General features: G+C 35.0%; 1 pseudogene; it reads left to right on the top strand.

Annotated features, from left to right (window-relative positions):
* Nucleotides 1-1,276: 1,276 nt before the first annotated feature.
* Nucleotides 1,277-24,992, top strand: part of LOC115514932 — a 30,771-nt pseudogene continuing 7,055 nt past the window's right edge.

The following is a 24,992-nucleotide window of genomic DNA, read 5'->3' on the forward strand; positions in this document are numbered from 1 at the left end:
TGAAGCAATGGGTCCAGGCCTTTGGACTCCTCATAAATTAGTCATTGAGCCTAGCTGTGATCAGTCAACAATCAAAGGTCCCAGCAACAGGCAGAATGAACACTTCAGCCACCAAGAAAGAATCTGTACAGTACATCACAGCATCTCCTACATACAGTCACTTCTTTTATGGGTAGGAGACAAGTGATCTTTTCACCACATTCCATAAAATAATAATTGCTGGTTTTTAAATCTGCTATGTACTTTGCAACATACATAAATTATTGTTTTATATAATCATCACAACAATACCACGTGGTGTACTCTTCTCAATCTCATTTTATAGATGACGAAAGAGAGATTCAGAAATGTTAGATAATGTGTCTGCAATCCAACAATTAATACACTTTTTCCCTTTAAGGGTAACAGGCTGCTATCCTTTTGTGTTTGCCAAAGTGATAGGGTTTTATGGGAAGTCAATTCTTTATTTTGATGAAAGTATGATTGTTAAAATGGGGGAAATTCCAGGTGTATTTTCTTAAATTTCCTGTCTTGTGTTGTAATAACCATCCCTGATGTATTCCTTAAGGGACATGCAGGCTATATGATTCAGGTTAAATTCTTGATATTTTTACTTACAACTAAAAAGAAAAAGATGAGATTTTTCTTTCTAGGGTTAATTCTCTTTTGCATCTTAAATAAATTGTTAAGGAATTGCATATCATTACGTATTTTCTGAAATTTCTTTGTTTCCATTAATTCAGGTCAGAAATGCAATATTTTTCAGATACAGTATTGAAATCAAAACAACAGAAATGTCACCAGCAGGGGTACTTCTGATTTGTTCCAGGAGGAAAGTATAGATATTAAAAGTTAGTTTATTATAAATTATATAAAAGTAATCAAGAAAAAATATTTTGTATTGGAAGAAAACGTTTTGTGAATAAAAGCAGAAATTAACAGAGCTCTTAAATGTAACTGTTTCAAAGGCATAATCATTTCTCCATCACTGAGAAAATAGCTAGGAAAATATGCTAATTCTAAGACATGTTTTTGAACAAATTGAACAGAAAATTTTTTGAGATGAACAATTTGAGATGAACATGTTGACCACTTGCATCAGAATCTCCTCCTTCTGTTCCTGGAAAGCATACAAAGTCACATAGAAAATAAAGAAACCACACACACGAATTCCACATTCAATGAAAATAGGAGAAAGAAATATCCACCAAATCCAAAACATACGTTAGTCTCCCAGAAAGATCTGAGAACTGACAAAAGCCATGCGCACAATGCCATGGGGAAGGTCAAGGGCCTGAGCAATAGCAGATTTCTCCAACGGCACCCTCATCCTGAAGGTGAGGCACAATGCTGATGTCCTTTAGATTTTGTAATTAAAAGGTAAAATACTCTGGTGAATGAACCAGAGTTAACTGGTTATTCTTCTGGTTTATAAGTGAGAGACTGACTCACAAATAATGCCTGTAGGGGTGGGATCAGAAGTTCTCCTACTAAGTAGCTATGAAATGCTGCTATAGCATATTGACTTTCCTGTGCTTTGGACTTTCTTTTTTTTTTTTTTTTTTAATTTTATTTCAATTCAAGTCAGTTAACATATAGCATAATAATGTTTTTAGGAGTAGAATTTAGTGGTTCATCACTTACATATAATACCTAGTGCTCATCCCAACAAGTGCCCTCCTTAATGCCCATCACACATTTAGCCCATCCCCCCACCAATACCCCCCAGCGGCCCTCAGTTTGTTCTCTGTATTTAAGAGCCTCTTATGTTTTGTCCCCCTCCCTGTTTTTATATTGTTTTTTCTTCCCTTCCTTTATGTTCATTTGTTTTTTTTTTTTAATTTTTTAAATTTACATCCAAATTAGTTAGCATATAGTGCAACAGTGATTTCAGGAGTGGATTCCTTAGTGCCCCTTACCCATTTAGCCCATCCCCCCTCTCACACCCCCTCCAGTAACCCTCAGTTTGTTCTCCATATTTATGAGTCTCTTTTGTTTTGTCCCCCTCCCTGTTTTTATATTATTTTTGTTTCCCTTCCCTTTAGTTCACCTGTTTTGTTTCTTAAAGTTCTTATATAGGTGAAGTCATATGATATTTGTCTTTCTCTGACTGAATAATTTCACTTAGCATAATACCCTCTAGTTCCATCCACGTAGTTGCAAATGGCAAAATTTCATTCTTTTTGATTGCCAAGTAATACTGCATTGTATATATATACCACATCTTTATCCATTCATCCATCAGTGGACATTTGGGCTCTTTCCATACTTTGGCTATTGTTGATAGTGCTGCTATAAACATAGGGGTGCATGTGTCCCTTCGAAACAGCACACCTGTATCCTTTGGATAAATGCCTAGTAGTGCAATTCTTGGGTCATAGGGTAGTTCTATTTTTAGTTTTTTGAGGAACCTCCATACCATTTTCCAGGGTGGCTGCACCAACTTGCATTGCCACCAACAATGCAAAAGAGATCCTCTTTTTCTGCATCCTTGCCAACATCTGGTGTTGCCTGAGTTGTTAATGTTAGCCATTGTGACAGGTGTAAGATGGTATCTCATTGTGGTTTTGATTTGTATTTCCCTGATGATGAGTGATGTTGAAGCATTTTTTCATGTGTTGGTTGGCCGTCTGGATGTCTTCTTTGGAGAAGTGTCTCTTCATGTCTTTTGCCCATTTCTTCACTGGATTATTTGTTTTTTGAGTGTTGAGTTTAATAAGTTCTTTATAGACTTTGGGTACTGACCCTTTATCTGATATGTCATCTGCAAATATCTTCTCCCATTCTGTCGGTTGCCTTTTAGTTTTGCTGATTGTTTCCTTCGCTGTGCAGAAGCTTTTTATTTTGATGAGGTCCCAGTAGTTCATTTTTGCTTTTGTTTCCCTTGCCTCCGGAGAGGTGCTGAGTAAGAAGTTGCTGCGGCCAAGGTCAAAGAGGTTTTTGCCTGTTTTCTCCTCGAGGATTTTGATGGCTTCCTGTCTTATGTTTAGGTCTTTCATCCATTTTGAGCTTATTTTTGTGTATGGTGTAAGAAAGTTTTCCAGGTTCATTCTTCTGCATGTCGCTGTCCAGTTTTCCCAGCACCACTTGCTGAAGAGACTGTCTTTATTCCATTGGATATTCTTTCCTGCTTTGTCAAAGATTAGTTGGCCATACATTTGTGGGTCCATTTCTGGGTTCTCTATTCTGTTCCATTGATCTGAGTGTCTGTTCTTGTGCCAGTACCATACTGTCTTGATGATTACAGCTTTGTAAGATAACTTGAAGTCTGGGATTGTGATGCCTCCTGCTTTGGCTTTCTTTTTCAAGATTGCTTTAGATATTCAGGGTCTTTTCTGGTTTCAAAAAAATTTTAGGATTATTTGTTCTAGCTCTCTGAGGAATGCTGGTGTCCAAATCGGCCAGGAGGAGGTCAAACTTTCACTCTTCACAGATGACATGATACTGTATATGGAAAACCCAAAAGATTCCACCAAAAAACTTCTAGAATCGATTCATGAATTCAGCAAAGTTGCAGGATATAAAATCAATGCACAGAAATCGGTTGCATTCCTATACACCAACAATGAAGCAACAGAAGGAGAAATCAAGGAATCGATCCCATTTACAGTTGCACAACAAAATATAAAATACCTAGGAATAAATCTAACCAAAAAGGTGAAAAATCTATACACTTAAAACTATAGAAAGTTTATGAAAGAAATTGAAGAAGACACAAAAAAATGGAAAAAAAAATTCCATGCTCCTGGATAGGAAAAACAAATATTGTTAAAATGTCGATACTACCCAAAGCAATCTACATATTCAATGCAATCCCTATCAAAGTAACACCAGAATGCTTTGGACTTTTTATCCTTTCATGTGAACAAATTTGGAATCTGATGTGCCAGTGAGATGGAAATTAAAGATCAGTTGCTTAGATTGGGGATGACAAAGCCACATGTGCAATGAAAAAACAAATGTATCGGGAATCTAGAGACTGTAACTCTTTTCCTATCTATGCAACTCTTCAATGTTTAAAGAAATTATTTTAATTTCTTGTTTCTGTGCTCTCTTTGTAAATTGTGAAGGAATAAATGATAAAATGCTTTTTATCCTTTTCTTTATATTTTCTTTTCTTTTCTTTTCTTTTATTGTTATTGCTGCTGAGAAGGATGGGTTACATTGTTTATTCAGCATATTTTTTTTTTAATTTTTTTTTTCAACGTTTATTTATTTTTGGGACAGAGAGAGACAGAGCATGAACGGGGGAGGGGCAGAGAGAGAGGGAGACACAGAATCGGAAACAGGCTCCAGGCTCTGAGCCATCAGCCCAGAGCCCGACGCGGGGCTCGAACTCACGGACCGCGAGATCGTGACCTGGCTGAAGTCGGACGCTTAACCGACTGCGCCACCCAGGCGCCCCTATTCAGCATATTTATTTAACACCTACCATATGCCATGAACTGTTCTAGTGAATAACCAGACAAAATCCCTATTCTCATGGACCTTACATTTTAGTCAGGGCTAGGGAAGAGAAAATAAACAACATTATAAACAAATTCTATGGTATACTACAAGGTAAGAAGTATTTAATTTTTGTTCAAGTATAATTAACATATAGTGTTATATTAGTTTCAGGTGTAAAATATAATGATTCAACAATTCTATACATTCTCAGTGCTCATTGAGATAAGTGTATTCTTTTTTTTAAATTTTTTTTTCAACGTTTATTTATTTTTGGGACAGAGAGAGACAGAGCATGAACGGGGGAGGGGCAGAGAGACAGGGAGACACAGAATCGGAAACAGGCTCCAGGCTCTGAGCCATCAGCCCAGAGCCCGACGCGGGGCTCGAACTCACGGACCGCGAGATCGTGACCTGGCTGAAGTCGGACGCTTAACCGACTGCGCCACCCAGGCGCCCCTGAGATAAGTGTATTCTTAACCCCACTCACCTATTTCATCCATTCCCCCACCATCTCCCCTCTGCTATTAGTTTGTTCTCTGTATTTAAGAGTCTAGGTTTCTGTTTGTTTGTCTTTTTTTTTTTCTGTATTTGTTTGTTTTGTTTCTTAAATTCCACATATGAGTGAAATCACATGACATTTGTCTTTCTCAGAGTGACTTATTTCACTTAGATTTACACTCTCTAAGTTCATCCAAACAGTTGTGAATAGAAAGATCTCACTCTTTTTTATGACTCAGTAATAGTCCATTATAGATGATAGATAGATAGATAGATAGATAGATAATAGACAGAGACAGAGATCCATTCATCTATGAATTGGCACTTGGGTTCCTTCTCTATCTTGGTCATTGTAAATAATGCTGCAGTAAAGATAAAGGTGCATGTATCTTTTCAAATTAGTGTTTTCATTTTCTTTGAGTAAATACCCACTATGGAATTACTGGATCATATAGTAATTATATTTTTAATTTTTTGAGGAATCTCCATACGGTTTTCCACAGTGGCTGCACCAGTTTACATTCCCATCAATAGTGTGAAAAAGGGTTTCTTTTTCTCCACATCCTCACCAACAAGATGAGAAGTACCAAGGAAAAACTAGAACAGAGTAAGGGAGTATAAGAAGTGCTGAGGGAATTATTCTGTTTGTAAAGGCAATTCAGGATAAGCCTCATTATTAGACATAATTAGACAAAAATTAATCATGTTTTTAAAAACAGAACACTTTTACCTTTTGAGATTGTCTAAAATAATTTTTTAAGTTATTCATTAATTTTGAAACAGTGAGAGAGTGTGTGCAAGCTGGGGAGAGGCAGAGAGAGAGGGAGGGAGACAGAGAGAATCCCAAGCAGTCTCTGCACTGAAAGCACAGGGCCCCCTGTGGGGCTCAAACTCATGAACCGTGAAATCATGACCTGAGCCAAAGTGTGTTGCTGAACCGACTAGGCCACCAAGGCGCCCTCTAAAATAATTTTCAAAGCCTACAAATTAACTTTCCTTTTTAAAAAATTGAACTATGTGTTGATTTTATAAGTTATTTTGCTCTCCAAAGAATCGGCCCATCATTTTTACCATCTCTTATTTTACTATACCAATATATTGATTCTGATTTTAGGTACCTTTGATCTTTTTATTTTCTCTCCTCAGATAAGATTTTTTATTCTTCTTCTAGACTCTTGTGCTAAAAGTTTTGTTGCTTTATTTTTATTATTTCTCATTTAACAATACAAGTTTTAAGACTGAATTTTTATCTGGGTAATTTTGGTTATATCTAATAAATTTTGATAAAGAATGTACTAATTATTCTTATTCTCTATTTTGTAATTGCAATTTTAATTTTTTATTATACCCAAGAGTTATTTAGAGTTTCTTTAATTGTGTTCATCTGTTAGTTATTAATTTCTTGTTTATTGTATTATGGTCAGCAAAAGAGGTCCGGATAATTTTCTGTTTTGTTCTTATTGAATTTTTGTTCATTATTTAATACATAGCAAACTTTAATAACTGATACCTGGAAACTTGAAAATAAAACATATTCTAAAGACAAAACTGAAAGAAGTAAAAAGTGACTAAACACTAGGAAATACAGTAAGGGACACTGAGAAAGAATAAAATACAATAGAAAATTTTTAAATGTTTAAAGTACTGGCAATAAAATAATGGAAATATATACAGTCAAAAAAGAGCCAAAATTCACACATGGAATTTGAGTCTCTCCAAGGAAAACAAAATCAGTTGCATGTAAATGAAAGCACTCTAATAAGTTGGAGGCTCATACATACCAAATTAATGAAGACAGTCCTGGATTATGTCTATTTACCCTGTGTCTTCTGTGGTTATTGTTCTCTTCTCTGTCCAAAATGTATTGCTCCTGAAGTTATATTGCTAAATCACTCTATGTATAAAAGGAAAAGATAGGATGACTTCAGACTTCTCTGTAGCAACATTCAGTATCAGAATGTAATTCAACAATATTTATAAAATATTCAAGTTAAAAGGTTTGAGCCTAGAAATTGATATCCAGCCATACTCTACCTCTGTTATAAACACTACGGACAAATAATTTTGAACATGCAAAAACTCTGGTAATACTGTTCTCATGAGCTCTTCTTGAAGAAATTAGTAAATATCTAACTTTAGTTAACTAGAATACGACTATAGAAATTCAGCATAAAGACCAAAAATGGGGGCGCCTGGGTGGCTTAGTGGTTAAGCGTCCAACTTCAGCTCAGGTCACGATCTCGCGGTCCGTGAGTTCCAGCCCCACGTCAGGCTCTGGGCTGATGGCTCAGAGCCTGGAGCCTGCTTCCGACTGTGTGTCTCCCTCTCTCTCTGCACCTCTCCCGTTCATGCTCTGTCTCTCTCTGTCTCAAAAATAAACAAAAAAAAAAAGTTAAAAAAATTTTTAAAAAAAAAGACCAAAATGAACATTTAATATATTTAACTGAGTAAGACAAAAAATTTTGGGAAAGGGGGAGTTAAAAATACAACATATTTTTTATGATTTCTACATAAAATGTGAATTTTAAAATTCTGAAAGCAGAAGGGAAAAGAATTGGGATATAGGATAAGATTGCTGTTTAATACAGTTTAAGAACTAAAAGGCAAGAAAAATATCATTTAAAATAAATTAAGTAATAAGAGTAGTAGCATATTTAAGAGCAAGAAAGGTAAACACTAAGAATAAGCTATTATACTATTAACTAAAATTGAATGATGGAAGGAAAGAAAGGAAGAGAGAGGGAAAATTAGAAAACTTCCTAACCATATAAGAATTACAAAAACAATGAATGAAACAGCCTATAAAGTAAAAGATCTTTAAGAAAAAAAAACATGAAAAGAGAAACTATCACATGATGGAATTAAAACCCAATATATATGCTATAGGCTTGGATGTAAATGAGCCTAACTCACTTATTAAAGAAAAACTTCAGATTCAATCCTAATCCAAACACCAACTCTAGGATGTTTATAAGAGACACACATAAGATAAAGTGATTCTTTAAGGTTAAGAATAAAAGGATAGGCAACTGTAGACAAACAAAAAGTAATATTACTATCTTAATATTAAACTATACGTATTTTAACACAAAAATATTAAATGTGGCAAAAAGGATAATATAATCTATAAGGTCAATATAAATGATGTTCATCAATTACTAGAGAATACACCTTCCTTTTCAAATGCTCATAGCATATTGACAATCATTGACAATTGAGAAGGGTATAGACTATGATCACTAAGGTAGGTCTGACTATTATATACAAACTCTGGCCAATGGGACAAAACATTAATCAATATTTTTACAATTTTACATACATGAGATCTAGAATTGAATTTAAAAAGCAGACATGCCAATGGGGCACCTGGTGCCTGAATCTGTTGTGTCCAACTTCGGCTCAGGTCATGATCTCACAATTTACAAGTTCAAGCCCGTGTCAGGCTCTGGGCTGACAGGTCAGAGCCTAGAGCCTGCTTCAAATTCTTTATCTCCCTCTCTCTCTGCCCCTCCCCAACTCATGCTCTGTGTCTTTCTCTCTTTCTGCCTCTCTCTCTCTGTCTCAAAAATAAATAAAAATATATTAAAAAAAATATAAAACAGACATGCCAAGATACAGAACCCAATAACTTAAAAACAAAACAATCAAATAGTAACAGATCCAAAGATGATTGAAATATTGGAGTTTTTAGACATGGGCTATAAATAACTATAGTTAATGTATTTGAGTATGGTTGAAAAATGAAGAATTCTACCATAGAATTTTTATCAATATATAAAATCCAATAAATATTGTGGAAATTAAAAATACTATCACTGAAATTAAGAATTAATTGATGGATTTAAAACTAGATTAGACATGGCATAAATTAGGATGATTATAGTTTTAAGATGGAAAATACTTACATATAAAAAATGGAGAAAGTCTTTGGAGTCCCAGAAGTAAAATTATGAGGCAGAAGCAATAAAGAATGCTAGCCAAGAATTTTCCAAAATTGATGAAAGACAACAAGCCAAACTTCTCTAGATTTTTTTTCTTCAAGCAGAAAAAAAAAAAAAAAAGGAAGAAGAAGAAGAAGGAAGTAACAAAGATAGAAATAAAAGAAAAAAATAACACAGCTAGCCACAAACTTTGAGAGATGGATTGGCGATATCTGGGAGGAAGCATAAGGGAAATGTCTGAGATACCATTAATATTCTACATCTTGATCCAGATGGTGGTTATACAGGTATTTTCACTGTGTCAAAAAAAAATCATAAATTTAAGATTTGTGCATTTTACAGTATGTATACTACACTTCAATTTAAAAGTTTTAAAAAGTCTAAAAAGATGAGTTTCTTTTTCTTGTTTGGCAAGCTACTCCCCTCCCTAAACCATATCCTGGTTGCCACTGAACCTCATAGAAGGAGGCAGAGTGAATAACACTTTAGAAGAAAAGTGATGTATGTAACATATAAGATCGAAAATTAAATTCTGTCCCTTAAATCCTCTACGAGGAGGATTAATCACGTGATTAATACTAATATGGCAGGGGACAACTGTACTGCCAGGCTTCCTGTGCAAGAGACCCATAAGTTGTCACGAGCACCAGTGGTGGGTTATGGGAAAGGGGAAGGTGACAGGGGATGTGTTCCAGCAAAGCAAGTAGAGGTCTCACGTTGGAACAAAGTGGCCGCTGTGTGGGATTTACCGTTCAGGGCATGAGCTTCTGTAGGAGATGCCAGTAGTCATTCCCCAAAGTCAGAAGGCATCAGTGGCATCCATCATACCTCAACACTTAGTAGTACGAAAAATACTAGTAAGCACTAGTACTTACTAGTACAAAATCAGTTACTCTCCAACAGAAATTTTTGAGTATCTAGGGAACAGGCAAAGATCTGAGGCCTCCTCCTGTCCTTTCCCTGTAAGGCCAAATAATTCCCCTAGATTTCCAGATTCCAATATGAAAAGGGGGAAGAAGTTGGGTGCAACTATAAAAGACTAAGCATTTACCTAAAGACCTCGTCTGAGACTTTACCTAGGACTGAGCATTTCCTAAGACTTAGCATTTACCTAAGATAGAATAGTCTTAAAAAGCTAAATTAGTGCTAGTAAAGAATTTAACTTCAAATAGACTAAATATTTAGAAAGAGACACTGTATGAACTAGAACACGAAAAAGATCAGATAATCATAGGAAATAAAGATAAGTACGTATTTTTTGTCACATTAAAGCTTAGGTCATCAATTTATGACCCTACTACATCAAAGAAACCACTTAAATAGTATATACTATTTCATACCTTCTAAAATAACAGAAATCTAAAATAATGATAATTCCAAATGCTGGTTAAGTCATGGTAACATCATTGTACTTATATACTGACGACAGAATAATTAGAACATAATTTGGCAATAAAATGCATGAATTACAAGCTGGTTCATGATTTATAAGTAAATCTATGATAATATTCCTAAAGGAATATTTCATGAAAATTCAGTGCAGCATTACTTACAAAGAAAAATAATTAAGAGTAACTGAAATGGCCAATGACAGAAAATAATTTAATAAGTTTTGTTATATCAACTCTGTGGAATATTAGACAGCCATTATGATGTAAAATTATTAAAAGCTACACTGGTATATGGAATTACTTAAGAGAAAAATAAAATACATGGAGTATAAAATGATATATTAAGCTTCCAAATATACAAAAATTCTGTATGCATTTGAATATAGTGTAGAATAACAATGGAGAGTGTGAACTAAAAGATGTATTTTTTCCTTTTTTAAAAAAATATTTTTGCAATTCTATATTTATTTTGCAAGTTTAAATTCAAAATAAGAGCCAATCACCTTTATTAAAAATCAGATTCTTACTTATTTCTGGGTTCCTCTAATTTGTTGCCCTCTTTCCAAGAGCAACAAAGTAGAAAAGTTATGAGCCATGGAACCCCATTATTTGGGTTTGATTCTGGATTTCTCTACTCACTAGCCATGAGACCCCAGGCAAGTTCTTTAACCTGTCTTTGCCCCAATTTTTCATCTATAAAGAGGATTATAGTAATATCAACCTAACAGCGTGGTGGAGAGGATTAGATAACTTTTACATTAAAGCACTCTATATTTTTGTATTAAAACACTTTAGAAAAAGTCTCAGTAATTAGTAAGCATTCTGAGAGAGTTAATTGTTGTTGTTTTCTTATTGTTGTTGTGCTTTGATGTGAACAATACATCATGGTTCCTGAAAAAACCATGTGGCAAATACTAAATGATTCTTGAATTGGCTTCTCAATCTAATAGAAGAGTCTCAGTACATCTGTCTTTTCATTTTGGTTGTTTTTGTTTGTTTGAAGCATAGTTAATGTGTATGATCTCTTCTGTTGGTATTGAATGGGTAATTTTAGTAGCAAACAAATTGAGTTATTTAGAATTAGAATGTTCTTTCTTAGTAGCATCTTAAAAGCAAAACAAATACTGAGTCCATGTAGCTGACTGATGATGTTCAGACAAAATGTTCAAGTATCTGAATTTTCCACTTCTCAACATATGTTTTAGTTGTTGTCAGGATGCAAACAGACTTGGTATGCTTTGCCTTCATTTACAGTAGCTACATTTGCCAAACTGTCACAATCAGTGGTCTCTGAGTTTCCCCCAGAGGCATTTAAGACCATAATCAATCATTTCATGCTAAAACATGAGATTTTATAGGCTCTTTCACTCTCCAATCATCCTACAAGTGTACAGAAATAGAATAATATGGAATTTTACCTAAAATAAGCTTTTGTTCCTTTCTTTCTAAGTTCTTCTCTCTTTGTATATATATCTTGACAGTATGGGTATATATATATGTATATATATATACAGAGAGAGAGAGAGAGAGAGAGAGAGAGGGAGTCTGAGTATATGGATGGGTGAATTGTTTGTGTTGGTTTTTGCCACAGACAGTGGATAAAATGGGACTGCATCAGTGAAGATTCAGTAACACAAAAACCCCAATGTCGGTGACTTTAAATAGCAAGGCATATTTCTCATTCATGCTCATAGTCCATCCTCATCTAGCTGAGGCTCTGCCTCATGTAATCCTCAGTCTGGAAAACAGGCTAAGAGCAGCCATTGTCTGGAGTCACCATATCAGAGAGAAAGATGGAGGGACAATCACATATCGGCTCTTAAAACTGTCTTCCAGAAATTATCAATATCACTTCTTACATTTCACTGGTAAGGCAAGTTGTGTGACCACAGCTAACTTCAAATGGCAAAAAAATTGCCATTCCACAGATTTTGAGGACAATCACAAATATTTGTGCGATAGTACTAAGGACTACTACAAAGACCAATCCAAAACTGGAGCTAGTGTGATTCCTTATAGCTGCTTACATAAGTAACAAAAGATGTGATCTCTTCTGGTATTTACCAAACATTTTAAGCTAATATTCATTCTGTCATTCATAATTAATTCTTATATAATTTTTCTTTCTTTTACATTCTTTCTCATTCAAGAAAAATCACTTTATGAGATGACAAATCTATAGCTCCTTCAGACATCTTTAAAAAACCTATTTTTGATTCTCCATGGCAAAACACTTTAGCACCAGATTATGTTTGCATGGTGGTTGGTTTGTTAGTGTGGTGGATTGGTTTAAATACTTTTTTAATGTTTATTTATTTTTGAGAGAGAGAGAGAGAGAGAGCATGATCAGGGGGAGGGGAAAGAGACAGATGGAGACAGAACTTGAAGCAGGCTCCAGGCTCTGTGCTGTCAGCACAGAACCCAACGTGGGGCTCAAACCCACGAGCCATGAGATATGACCTGAGCCGATGTCGGACGCTTAAGCTAAGCAGGTGCCCCATGTGATAGGTTGGTTTAAAGGTTGATTATATTTGATTTAGGTAACGCTCCAAACTTAGGAAACCATAAAATAATTAAAGATGTTGTAAGAGATTTTTCTCTGGGAAGTCATAGGTATTTACTTAAGAGAGCTAAGTCAAGTCTAAAGGAAAATTTAGAGCTCTTATTCAATTACATGACCATTGGGAATAAAGTAATATAATCTGTCCATTTGTTTGTTCTGATTTATCTGCATTAGAACTTTTCAGTAAGTGATGACACTGTTGTGTTCAGCATTGAAAACTACTGAAATAGATTTTGCATTCAGGTAGTTTCCTCCGGTAGTCCGATTTTGAGCATTCCCATGTTTGTTTTGTTTCTGAGATGAAAAGAGAGTTTGACTCTACACATAAATAAAGAAAACAGTTATTATCTAACTGAAAAATTATTAATTATTGGTTTATATTATCTCTTGGAGCATTCTAAACGGAGGGAATATTGTTTAAGCACTACCATTTATTTATTTCTACTTTCACCTCACTTTTACAACTTTTTACATGCCTGTAAGAACACTCTTCCCCAAAGATCTCAAATAAGTACTTGAATAAAACTACAATATAAGCATAGCTATAAAGAATGCATTTAATTTCAAGGGCTGCTATAAAGAATTTTACAAATGGCATGACAGGGTCCTTTTATTGTCCCTGATTTCATTACACAGCCTTCGTAACAACCCTCCTGAGAGCAAAGGTAGGATAGTGTCAATCCTTTTTATCAATTTGCTTGGTTACAAAAGAAGAACATTATCCTGACATTATGGGTATTGTTCCAGCTATTTGCAGTGTCCCCATTGTAACTTCCCTTGAAATATAGTGCTGAACACAGAAGCAGTTTGGGAAGAACCTGCAAGTACTGTCGTCATTAATGGGATAAACTCAAATTTTGCCTAAGTAAGCTGAAAACAAAACACCTTGTTAGAGGGGCACCTGGGTGGTTCAGTCAGTTGAGCATCCAACTTCGCTCAGGTCATGATCTTACAGCGCATGAGCTCGAGGCCCATGTCAGGCTCTGTGCTGACAGCTCAGAGCCTGGAGCCTGCTATGGATTCTGTTTCCTTCTCTGTGCCCCTTCCCCAGCTTACACTCTGTCTCCCTCTGTCTGTCTCTCTCTCTCTCAAAAATAAACATTAAAAAAAAAATTTTAAAACAAACAACTCATTAGCTAAAAAAATAAACGTCTTCCAGAATCAGCACCAGAGCCCAAACAAGTTAAGTGGTAAAAGAGAGGTTCCGCTTCTCCTCTTCTGAAAGTTTGGCAATGAAAGTACGTCTGAACCAGCTATTACTCAGATATCTGTCAAGGCTTATATGATTAGGTACTAGAGAATTCCTCCTTTTAAATCAGGATATACCAAATTGGAGTCCACAGATTTTGGAGTTCCACAAACGATCTGTCAAAATTTTTAATTTTGTACTTTCATGATGGTTATAGCCTAAAGCAAAACGAAACAAAAAGGTTAGGAAAATTGCACAATCAGACAGCACATGCTAGTCTGGGAATGCCAAATGTGATAAAGCAATGGCACTGGTCATCAGTCTGCACTCGTGTTTTCAGTGGCAATCGCATCTTAACAAAAAGTGTTCATAACTATATTAAGGAGAGTTTTGAAGAGTCTCACAGATGATATACTAAGGAAAGAAGGAAGATATAAAAGAATATACATTGTATGATTCCATTAATGTAAATTTCAGGAAGAAGAAAGCTAGATTCAAAATAGTGCCTACATCTGTGGCCGAGGGGTGGATGGTGGACAGTGGTATTGATTGAAAAAGGATATGTGGGAGTCCTTTGGCGAATTATGAATATTTTATATCTTGACTCATGAGGTCATAGTCAAGTGAATATACAAATAAATAATGTGTATAAATTTCATACATCTTGGGATTTGATTCATATACTTTCTTGTATGGATGTCCGTTGCACTTCAATAATACATTTTTAAATATCTATATTATTAGTTTGAAATTGTTTTATTTTGTTATATTGTTTTTGTATCTTTGTAAGAATTTTTGTTTCAAAACTGTATAAGAACTAAAACATAAAAAATTAGGGGGCACCTGGGTGGCTCAGTCAGTTAAGTCACTGACTTTGGCTCAGGTCATGATCTCATGGTTTTTGAGTTTGAGCCCCGCATTGGGCTCTCTGCTGTCAGCACAGGGAACATTTTCCCTTGAAGAGGGTTTGTACAAGGACAGGTTTGGGATATACTTGTGCCTTGAGCTATGACATTTGTCCACAAAATAATTCTAAAACAAGAGGAAGCTAGAGATACAAGCCTACTGTCTCTGGGACATTGCTCCTGAGCCATAAATGGATCTCATTTGGGTCTAAGAAATGATTCATATTTCCTGCTGTGACCTAACAGGGCCTTCAGGATAGAGCCAGGGTCTTAGAGATTCAAGCATATAACATTTCTCTTCCCACTTTTGTGCCAGCATCAGACCACCTTCCAGTTCTCCATCTCATTCTGTGCTTCTGAGTAGCTGGAAAACTGGATAAAGTGTTTCAAGTGATGGGAAGACTAAGGAGTGAGGCCTTGGGATTTAGGTCCAATGGCAGCTGGCTGACAAATGGTTTGACCTTGAGCAAATAATTTGATCTGTCTGAGCTTCAGTTTTCCTTCTTTCTACTTTGGAAAAACTACTCTAAGGGATTTTTGAGGCTTTTATGTAAAAATATGTAAAGCACTCAGTACAGTAACCGGCATAGTAGGTGCTCAAAAAGTAACTGTTACACAGTAATTAAATTAGAGACACTAAAACTGATTATAAAGGCCTAAAGCATAAAATGCATGGCTTTACCAAAGGCATTTTAAGGCTGCTTTTTAAAGTGCTCAGAAGGTCAGTTCCATCTTAACCTAAATTCTAGGCTGTTTCCATGACTGAGACATCAGAAGGCTTCAATGTGGGTGGCTTGTACTGTATTATATTCCTTATAGTTTGGGGGATACTCACTCTAATAAAACTGATCAGTGCACCTGGGTGCACCTGGTTAAACATCCGACTTCGGCTCAGGTCATGATCTCACAGTTTGTGAGTTTGAGCCCCACGACAGGCTCTGTGCTGACAGCTCAGAGCCTGCAGTCTGCTTCAGATTCTGTGTTTCCCTCTCTCTGGGCACCCTGCTCATGCTCTTTCTCTCTCAAAAATAAACAAACATAAAAAAAGAACTGTTCGCTATGTAAGGGAGACAGCCTACTTAATGTGATTTCCAACGATTTAAATAATGAAACATAAAAATGTATTTTGAAATTTTATTTAAAAAATTGAACTCCTCTATGTTGATGAGTAGGAAGACCTTACCAACTAATGGTTATCCTGATTTTATAATTTGAATAATGATATTTTGCATGATTTTTATTTCCTTATATCCATTTTTATTTAGAAGTTAATTATAGAAAACCAGAATTATGCTGGAAGAAGCCAAAGGTGATTGTACAAATCCTAGGGAACAAAAAAAAAAAAAAGCTAATGAATAGTGAGTAGGTTCTTTAAGCATCTTAAGTTCCAGATATCTTCACCAATATTTGACAGGACCTGGATCATAGGCCATTGGATATGATACAGAGGAGAGGATCTATTAGTTATCAAAATCCAAAAAGGATATCAGTCATATTTATTAATGCTTTGTGGGAGTCCAACAAGGAGGCATTACTTGCCAAACCTCCTGAAGAACTGAGTGAATTGACCTGTGGGATATATTTCAGAATGATCATTTGGTAGCTAAAACGTTATTTCTCATGCAGTTAAAATAGACTTGATTTTCAAGGTAATAACCAGACAGCATATCCTACTGTTCATTGTTTGACAAAAATTGGGCAAAGGCAATATGGCCTCCTTTAAGTTATGGCCCATGCAGCACAATGCTAAAATCTGATAAAAGTTTTCAGTGAGTTCTAGGTGTTTTATTTTCAAAGTACCATCTGTCTAGATATGTAGAAAAATATAGAAAATTTTTATGTTTTAATTCAGTTTTATTCAGTTTTATTCAAATGTTTGTGAACAAATCTTACTCATCAGAGTAAGTTATTGATATAACTTTGTCAATGCTTTCAATATGTTTAATTTAGTAGCTGTAACTTGCTTCAGACTATTTCTCCAGGGATGTTAAAATTATAGAACTTTAGAATGCATAAATAACCAAATATACCTCCAGAACAGAAATTCACTATAAAAACTCATAACCACATGTAAATGTTTGACTACATTTCAAACATTTAACACAACCACCTTAAACTTAACCACGGATGGAAGTTCATGAAGTTCAAGTCAAAAATCCTTGTTCTTTATTATTGTTGGTTATAATGAATTCCAAGCCAATAAATAATTCAACGATTTCATTGTTTACCTACTATATGTCAGAGCGGGGTCAAGCCCTGGTGATATTATACTACCAAGATCCAGTCCTTGATGTTTAAGAGGTCAAGTATTTTCAATTAACCAAAAAATTAAGTTCATCTGCAAACTTGCACCTCTGATTCATAATCTATAACTCTTAAAAATGGGAAAATTGTAGCTGCAGAACACCAAACATCCAGGCAAGTTGTTTGGTTTTTCTTTCCTTTAATGCCTTTTCAAATGCAGACCCATATAAGAAACTTCCAGTATGTTGCCTTTTGAATCTTTATTTCACCAGTCTTTAATTTGAATGTCTTCCATTGATTTTTAAAGTAGATATATAGATACACAGAAGTTTCTTATGAGTTAACCCAATTTGTAAAGATCAGCACTTTCTCTTCATATATCAATCTTAGCATTTATCTCCACCAATACTCTAAACCCAAATAGACTGCGATTCTTGGCAACAAATATCATGGGCTTTGCAAGTTTGATATCAATTATTTTTACACAATAAATATTGAAGGAATGAATAAGTGAATGAATATAAGAATGAAAAAATGCAGTGTAATTAAAATTTTGTGCATGTAGATCAAAATGGCATTAAAACAACCTAAGTGGAACAATAACAACAAAAAGAAATACTAAAATTAAGCAAATTTATTATTAAATTTGTGTTTCAATTTAGAGAGAAAAAACCTACTCCTGACAATAAAATAAAGGCAATTATCAATTTGTGAGTTAAAGATGAATAGAAGTGCAGATGTAGGGGGTTGGCAAGGGATACCAATTCAGAAAGGTTCCTAAGTTGAATAGAAGGAATTTAAAAAAGTCTTGGTGCTTGTCTTCTCATTATTTATTTATTCTTCCTTATAGGGGAAGATTTATCATAGGAAGAATTTTTTTAATTCATATGGTTTTCTTATGAAATGTTTTCAGAATGACAATTTTATTCATTACTATAATTCATATTTTAGAACCTATTATAAATCTTCTGCAAAATATTCACATATACCTAGCAAACATTAGTATTTTTATTTTGTATTTAAAAAGAACTAACATTACACAGAACTCTAGCAATCAAATAATCAGATGTATCTTGGTAGATAGCACACTGAATAGCATTGAATCTAAAGGCTGGATAGCATAACCTTTGTTTACGATGAATTTTGCCCTGAATTTAGAATTTTACAGAGGATAGAAAAGACAATGTCAAGAATCTAGCCTATGACCCAACAATTCCACTTCTGGGTATTTATCCAAAGGCAATGAAATAACTATCTTGAAATATTCATTGAGGGGCGCCTGGGTGGCGCAGTCGGTTAAGCGTCCGACTTCAGCCAGGTCACCATCTCGCGGTCCGTGAGCTCGAGCCCCGCGTCAGGCTCTGGGCTGATGGCTCAGAGCCTGGAGCCTGTTTCCGATTCTGTGTCTCCCTCTCTCTCTGCCCCTCCCCCGTTCATGCTCTGTCTCTCTCTGTCCCAAAAATAAATAAACGTTGAAAAAAAAATTAAAAAAAAAAAAAAGAAATATTCATTGAAATGTTCATTGCAACATTATTTGTGGTAGCCAAGTCATGGAAGCAACTCAAATATTCATTAACAGATTAATGGATAAAGAAAATATAGGTATGGGTAAATATAACTACAGAATATTATTCAGCCATTAAAAAGAAGAAACAACATGGATGGACCTTTAGGGCATCATGCTAAGTGAAATAAAACAGAGAAAGGCAAATACTGTATGATCTCCCTTATCTGTGGAATCTTAAAAAAAAAAAAAAAGCAAACCACGAGATAAATATATGGATTGGTGGTTGCCAGAAGTGGGGTGAAGGGGACAAAATGGGTGAAGATGATCAAAAAGTAGAAATTTCCAGTAATACAATAAATAAGTCCTAGGATGCAATATACAGCATGGAAAATATGGATATCAGTAATGGATTGTACATTTGCAAGTTGATAAGAGACTGGATCTTAAAAGTTTTCACCTAAAAAAAAATTTTTGGTAACTCCGTCATGGTTGATAAGACCTAAAATTACCATGGTTATCATTTTGCAATACATCCATATATCAAATCAAGAGGTTGTACACCTAAAGCTAATACAATGCTATATGTCAATTATGTTTCAATAAAAATAAAAGAATCTAGTCTAAAACAAACAAACAATCAAACAAACAAACAGGAACCAGAATATGAGAATTTTGAGTAAGATTTAGGGCAAGTATTATGAACTTGTCATCTCCCTTTGAGTTACATTTTGTTTTTACGTATGAAATAAAATTGTTATGCCAAATTTCTTTACGATCATATTGTGAAAATTAAGTTAAGAAATAGTAACATATATGACATTTAGATTTCTTGATAGGGCAAGTGGAAATATATGAGACAAAGGAGATTTCCATTAGAAGTCTGATATTTCTGCTTTGATTAATTCTTTTATTCAGCATGTATTTATTGACATCAGTCATGGTGTTAGATCACCAAATTATAATCTCCACAACAACCTAATGAAGTAGGTATTATCCTTTAAAATATACACTAAACTGTTTGGAATATGGTAGACACACAATGCATATTTACCAAATGAATGTACAAATGGAAAAATGTCTTCATAAAGAATACTAGGGTAACTGACCCCAAAACACTCATGACTTAATCCAGTTTGTTCTAGCTCCAGAATCTGTATCACTAATCAAGTGAGAGTCAAGAGAAATAAATGGATATATAGGTAAGGGGAGCCTGGGTGGCTCAATTGGTTAAAAGTCCCACTTTTGCTCAGATTATGATCTCTGGGTTCATGAGTCCAAGCCCTGCTTTGGACTCTGTGCTGTCAGCGCAGCATACATTTCAGATCCTTTGTCTCCTTCCCTCTCTGCCCCTCACCCATTCATTCTCTCCTCTCTCTCTCTCTCTCTCTTTCTCTCTCTCTCTCTCTCAAAACTAAATAAACACTTAAAAAATTTTTATTTTTTTTTATTTTTTTTAACGTTTTTATTTATTTTTGAGACAGAGAGAGACAGAGCATGAATGGGGGAGGGGCAGAGAGAGAGGAAGACACAGAATTGGAAACAGGCTCCAGGCTCTGAGCCATCAGCCCAGAGCCCCACGCGGGGCTCGAACTCACGGACCGTGAGATCGTGACCTGAGCCGAAGTCGGATGCTTAACTGACTGCGCCACCCAGGCGCCCCTAAAAAAATTTTAAATAGATATACAGGTGCATATATTCATCACAGGAACTCCAATTTCCACACTCCCATCACGATCTCTAATACTGCTGAAAATTCTTCTCAGAGGCTCAGCCTCTCAGTTATCAATGAAAGGAAAACCAATGCCAAATATCAGTTTCATCTTTTGATTCCCTTTTCTTGAAATCTTAACTTCTCTAATCCTTACTGCCTTGGTAGCTCTCCAGAGTTCAAACTGATATTTTACGTTTTATTCAGGTTTCTAGTTGTCCTCAAGTTACTTCATGATTACCTGAGTCAAAAAATCAGGGCTGGGATTTTAACAGTAAAAAAGATTAGAATACTAAACACAAATCTTTAAAGTTATATAACAAATGTCCTGGTTGGTCTTTTCCCCATTAGTAAAAGTATTAAATCTAAAAACTCTGGTATAAATCTTTTGATTGATATATCACCAATTATGATCTCCAGAGTTCCTGCATGAGATATACTCAGGTATTTACAAAACATATGGTTTCTGAGCTGCGTTCCAAATGTACTGAATTAGAATAGTAGGGATGGAATAAGGAATTGTTATTTTTTATTTTTATTTATTTTAATTTCTTTTTATTTTAGAGAGAGAAAGAGTGCACACGAGAGGTGGAGAGGGGCTGAAGGAGAGAGAGAATCTTAAGCAGGCTCCACACTCAGTGCAGAGCCTGACACAGAGCTTGATCCCACGACCTTGGGATCATGACCTGAGCCGAAATCAACAGATACTCAACCAACTGAGCCACCCACGCACCCTGGGAATTTTTATTTTTAATTAACTTTCTAAAATATTCTTATTTTCATTGAAATTTAAGATTTACTATTGATCCTGTTGTGTGCAAAGAGATAACTTTACTACATAGGCATTTCCTTATCATTTGATGGATAAAAACCACAGGATTTTAAAATATATTTTCATAATATGAATTTCTTATAATCCGATATGTGCAACAGTATAATAGAGTTAAATAAAAACTCAAGCTTGTCAACTTTGTTTCAGACAGCTATTCTGAAAAACACACTTTCATTTTTATGTTCAAATAAAGATTTTAATCCTTAAAAAAATAAGGAAATCTATGCATTTATGATATTCCAGAGTTTGCATAGTCTCATATTGCTATCGTAATGATTATCGTCGTTGTTTTCACTAAAGAGGAAGAGGAATTAAAACAAAATTTTAGAGATTGGAATTATTAATAAAAGTTTCAGAAAACAGGGGTACCTGGGAGGCTCAGTCAGTTAGGCGTCAGACTCTTGATTTCAGCTCAGGTCATAATCTCACGTTTGGTGAGATTGAGCCCCTTGTTTGTCTCTGCGCTGACAGTGTAAAAGCCTGCTTGGGATTCTCTCTCTCCCTCTCTCTCTGACCCTCCCCACTAGTGCTCACACACACTCTCTCTCTTTCAGAATCAATAAATAAACATTAAAACCAGTCTCGGAAAATAAAGCCCGTGAGGCATATTGTGTGGTTTTAGACATTCCCATTGCCAAACTGCCATTTATTTTTTCCTCAAAGTAAAAAGCTGCTGGGCTTAAACATTTTAGTGACAGATTTTAATTATAACTTTGGCTTCTAGATATTTTCTTTTTTTTTAGGTTTATAAGTTTATTTATTTTCAGAGAGGGAGAGCATGAGCAGGGAAGGGGCAGAGAGAGAAAGAGAGAGAGAGTGAGAGAATCCCAAGCAAGCTCCATGCTGTCACTACAGAGCCCAATTTGGGGCTTGATCCCATGAACTGTGAGATCATGACCTGAGCCAAAACCAAAGCCAGACACATACCGACTGAGCCATCCAGGCACCTCAGCTTCCAGATACTTTCTTTTTTTTTTTTTAATAACTTTTTTCTTTTTTTAAAGTAGGCTCTGCACACAGCATAGAGCCTAAGGTAGGGCTTGAACTCACAACCCTGAGATCAAGACCTGAACTGAGATTAAGAGTCCTACACTCCACAGAATGAGCCACCCACATGCCCTCCCAACCAGTTATTTTCTAAATAGAAAATTTCAGAAGACATTTTACACCTTTTCAGGACCTCATAGCTACAGATTTATTAATAGTTCTTCAAGATGTAGAAAAGGCTGCTTTATCATTTATGCCTTTAGTAAATAGGTTTTGTTTTGAGGGAAGAGAGTTTGGTTGTTTGCTGTTTGCTTATTTTTTGTGAAGGCCAGACTAGTTCCAGCCACCAAGGACATTGAGAGCCATAATAAATTTAAATCGAAAATCAGAAAGATTTAAGTGTGAAATACAAACTTAATTCAGACAAGTGATATTAGCCTTGTAGGTAAAATACTGGAGCATCCAATCATGAAATAAGCTATGATAAAGTTTTAAAAATTAATTTAGAATGAAACTAGAACCTTGTAGCAAAGTATGCCATAAAACAGACGAATTATATTACCTGTAGAGTGTTCTCACTTACAAAGCCTGGAATGGTCTATCATCTCAACTTCTATGAGTGTATTATTCATCTGCAGCAGTATTATAAGGTAGTGATGTATCCAAACTTTAGAGTTAAAGCCCAAGAGCAGCCGCTAACCAACTGAGATCTTGAGAAAGTTACTCTTTTAACTTCATATTCTTTATTTGTAAAATGGGAATAATAAAAGATCTAACTCACAGACACCACTGAGTGACTTAAGGAAGATAATATAAAATATTTGACATAATGCCTGGCACATAGAAAATGCTCCATAAATGTTAAGTTCACAGTTTTCCTTGTTTGTCTTATTTTCTTGAGTTTTTAATGGCATATTATACATTTTTTGAGTAATTCCATAAATAGTTAAAGTAGAAAAAATTGTCAATAGCTTAAAATCTCTTTTTAACAATTCATTATGGTTTTTGGGAATTTCTCTTTATTTTTATTCTTCCCATAAAATATCTACTCTCACTCTCTGATGCTCTCCACCCAATATATCTTCCACCCAAATTTACCTCCTTTTCTAAGCATAGAAAAATGTTCTTTTTTTCAGTGTCTTTCCAATGTGTCATTCCCTCATCAACTTCATCATAAAATATTGAAAGGTGATAAAGTTAACATATGTGACATTTGTACAAGTACATGTTCAAAATGCTTCCTTAGATAAAATGTCACCCTTAACTAGCTTCTTAACTGCCACCCAAATATCTCTCTCACCTTATTTTATCCCTGAATCTTCACTCTCTTGATGCTGTGTCTCCTTCCTCTCTGCCTATCAAAGCCCTCCTTATCTTTCTTTCTTTTTAAAAAAACATTTATTTATTTATTTATTTATTTATTTATTTTGAAAGAGAGAGAGCATGCACACGCAAGGGCAAGCAGGGGAGGGGCAGAGAGAGAGAGAGAAAGAATCCCAAGAAGCTTCCCATGCTGTCAGCACAGAGCCTGACATGGGGCAGGATCTCACAAATCAAGAGTCGGATGCTTACCTGACTGAGCCATCCAGGCGCTCCAGCCCTCTCTTTATTTCAATACGCATTTCCAAACCTACTATCGTGAACTTTTCCCTGACCATCCTCTTCAAAAGCTCCTATTTAGTCTTTGGATTGTTATCTGAACTTTTCAAATATGCATCTCGTCTTTAAATTGTTACCTAAATGTCATCAAACAATTTATTTGCTTACATCTTATTTTTCTTGATACGGTTTACTGAATATAGGAAAATTGACTTTTTGCTAAAATATCTAAATATCAGTATCTCTTCAGTGTTAAGTGTTCAGTGTAGTAGGAGGGCATTTGTTTGAATCCTAATTTTTGGGCTTTCTATTTTATTTCAGACAAGTGAAAATACTCTGTATAAAATTAACAAGCTTATTTTGTAGTGTGTATGGAAATGCAAAGGACCAAGAATAATAAAAAAAACTACTGAAAAAAAAGTAATTGAAAAAATTTATATGACCAAACAGCAAGACTTATAAAGGAACTGTAGTTAAGGCAGAATTCCATAGAACATGAATAGAAAAATAGAATAATGTAATAGAATAGCACATCCAGAAATAGATCTATATGTTTGTGAAAAACTAATTTATGAAAAAATTGTCACTGCATTAACAGCAAAGAGAAGTTAGTCCTTTCAGTAGAAAGGCAATGAAACAATTACACATCCAAGTGTTAGAAATATCTATATCTTCATTCTACCTCGTACCATTTGCAATAATTAATTTCATGCAGATTATAATCTAAATGTGAAAGATAAAACAATAAAACCTTGTGTTTTTCAGTCAATATGTTTCAGAGATGCTGCAACAATACTTCCCAACCTCCATGCTCTCTTACAATCATAGGAAGATAAATTGTATTGGGTATTACTATCTAAAATACTCATCATTCAAACATCTGGTTAGAGGATGCAGAAAGGGCTCGCAAAGGAATTGACAGTTTGAGATTTGCTTTTGTATGTAAGATGTTGACAGGTGGAGAATAACATGTGAAAAACACATTGATGGGAACCTGCAAGGTATATTTGGGAATAGTCCACAGGCCTGCTTAGTTGTAACAGAGTACAGCTAGATTCAACACAACGATTCAGAAAATGGATTAGAATAAAAGGAAACTGGAATTGCTTATTCATAATCCATATGAGGATATTAAGTTCCTGCAAAATAATTTAGCAATGGAAATGGAAGTTTAGAGCC

The sequence above is a fragment of the Lynx canadensis genome, chromosome B2 (genome assembly GCF_007474595.2).
Source record: "Lynx canadensis isolate LIC74 chromosome B2, mLynCan4.pri.v2, whole genome shotgun sequence".
In the NCBI taxonomy this organism is placed as follows: Eukaryota; Metazoa; Chordata; class Mammalia; order Carnivora; family Felidae; genus Lynx; species Lynx canadensis.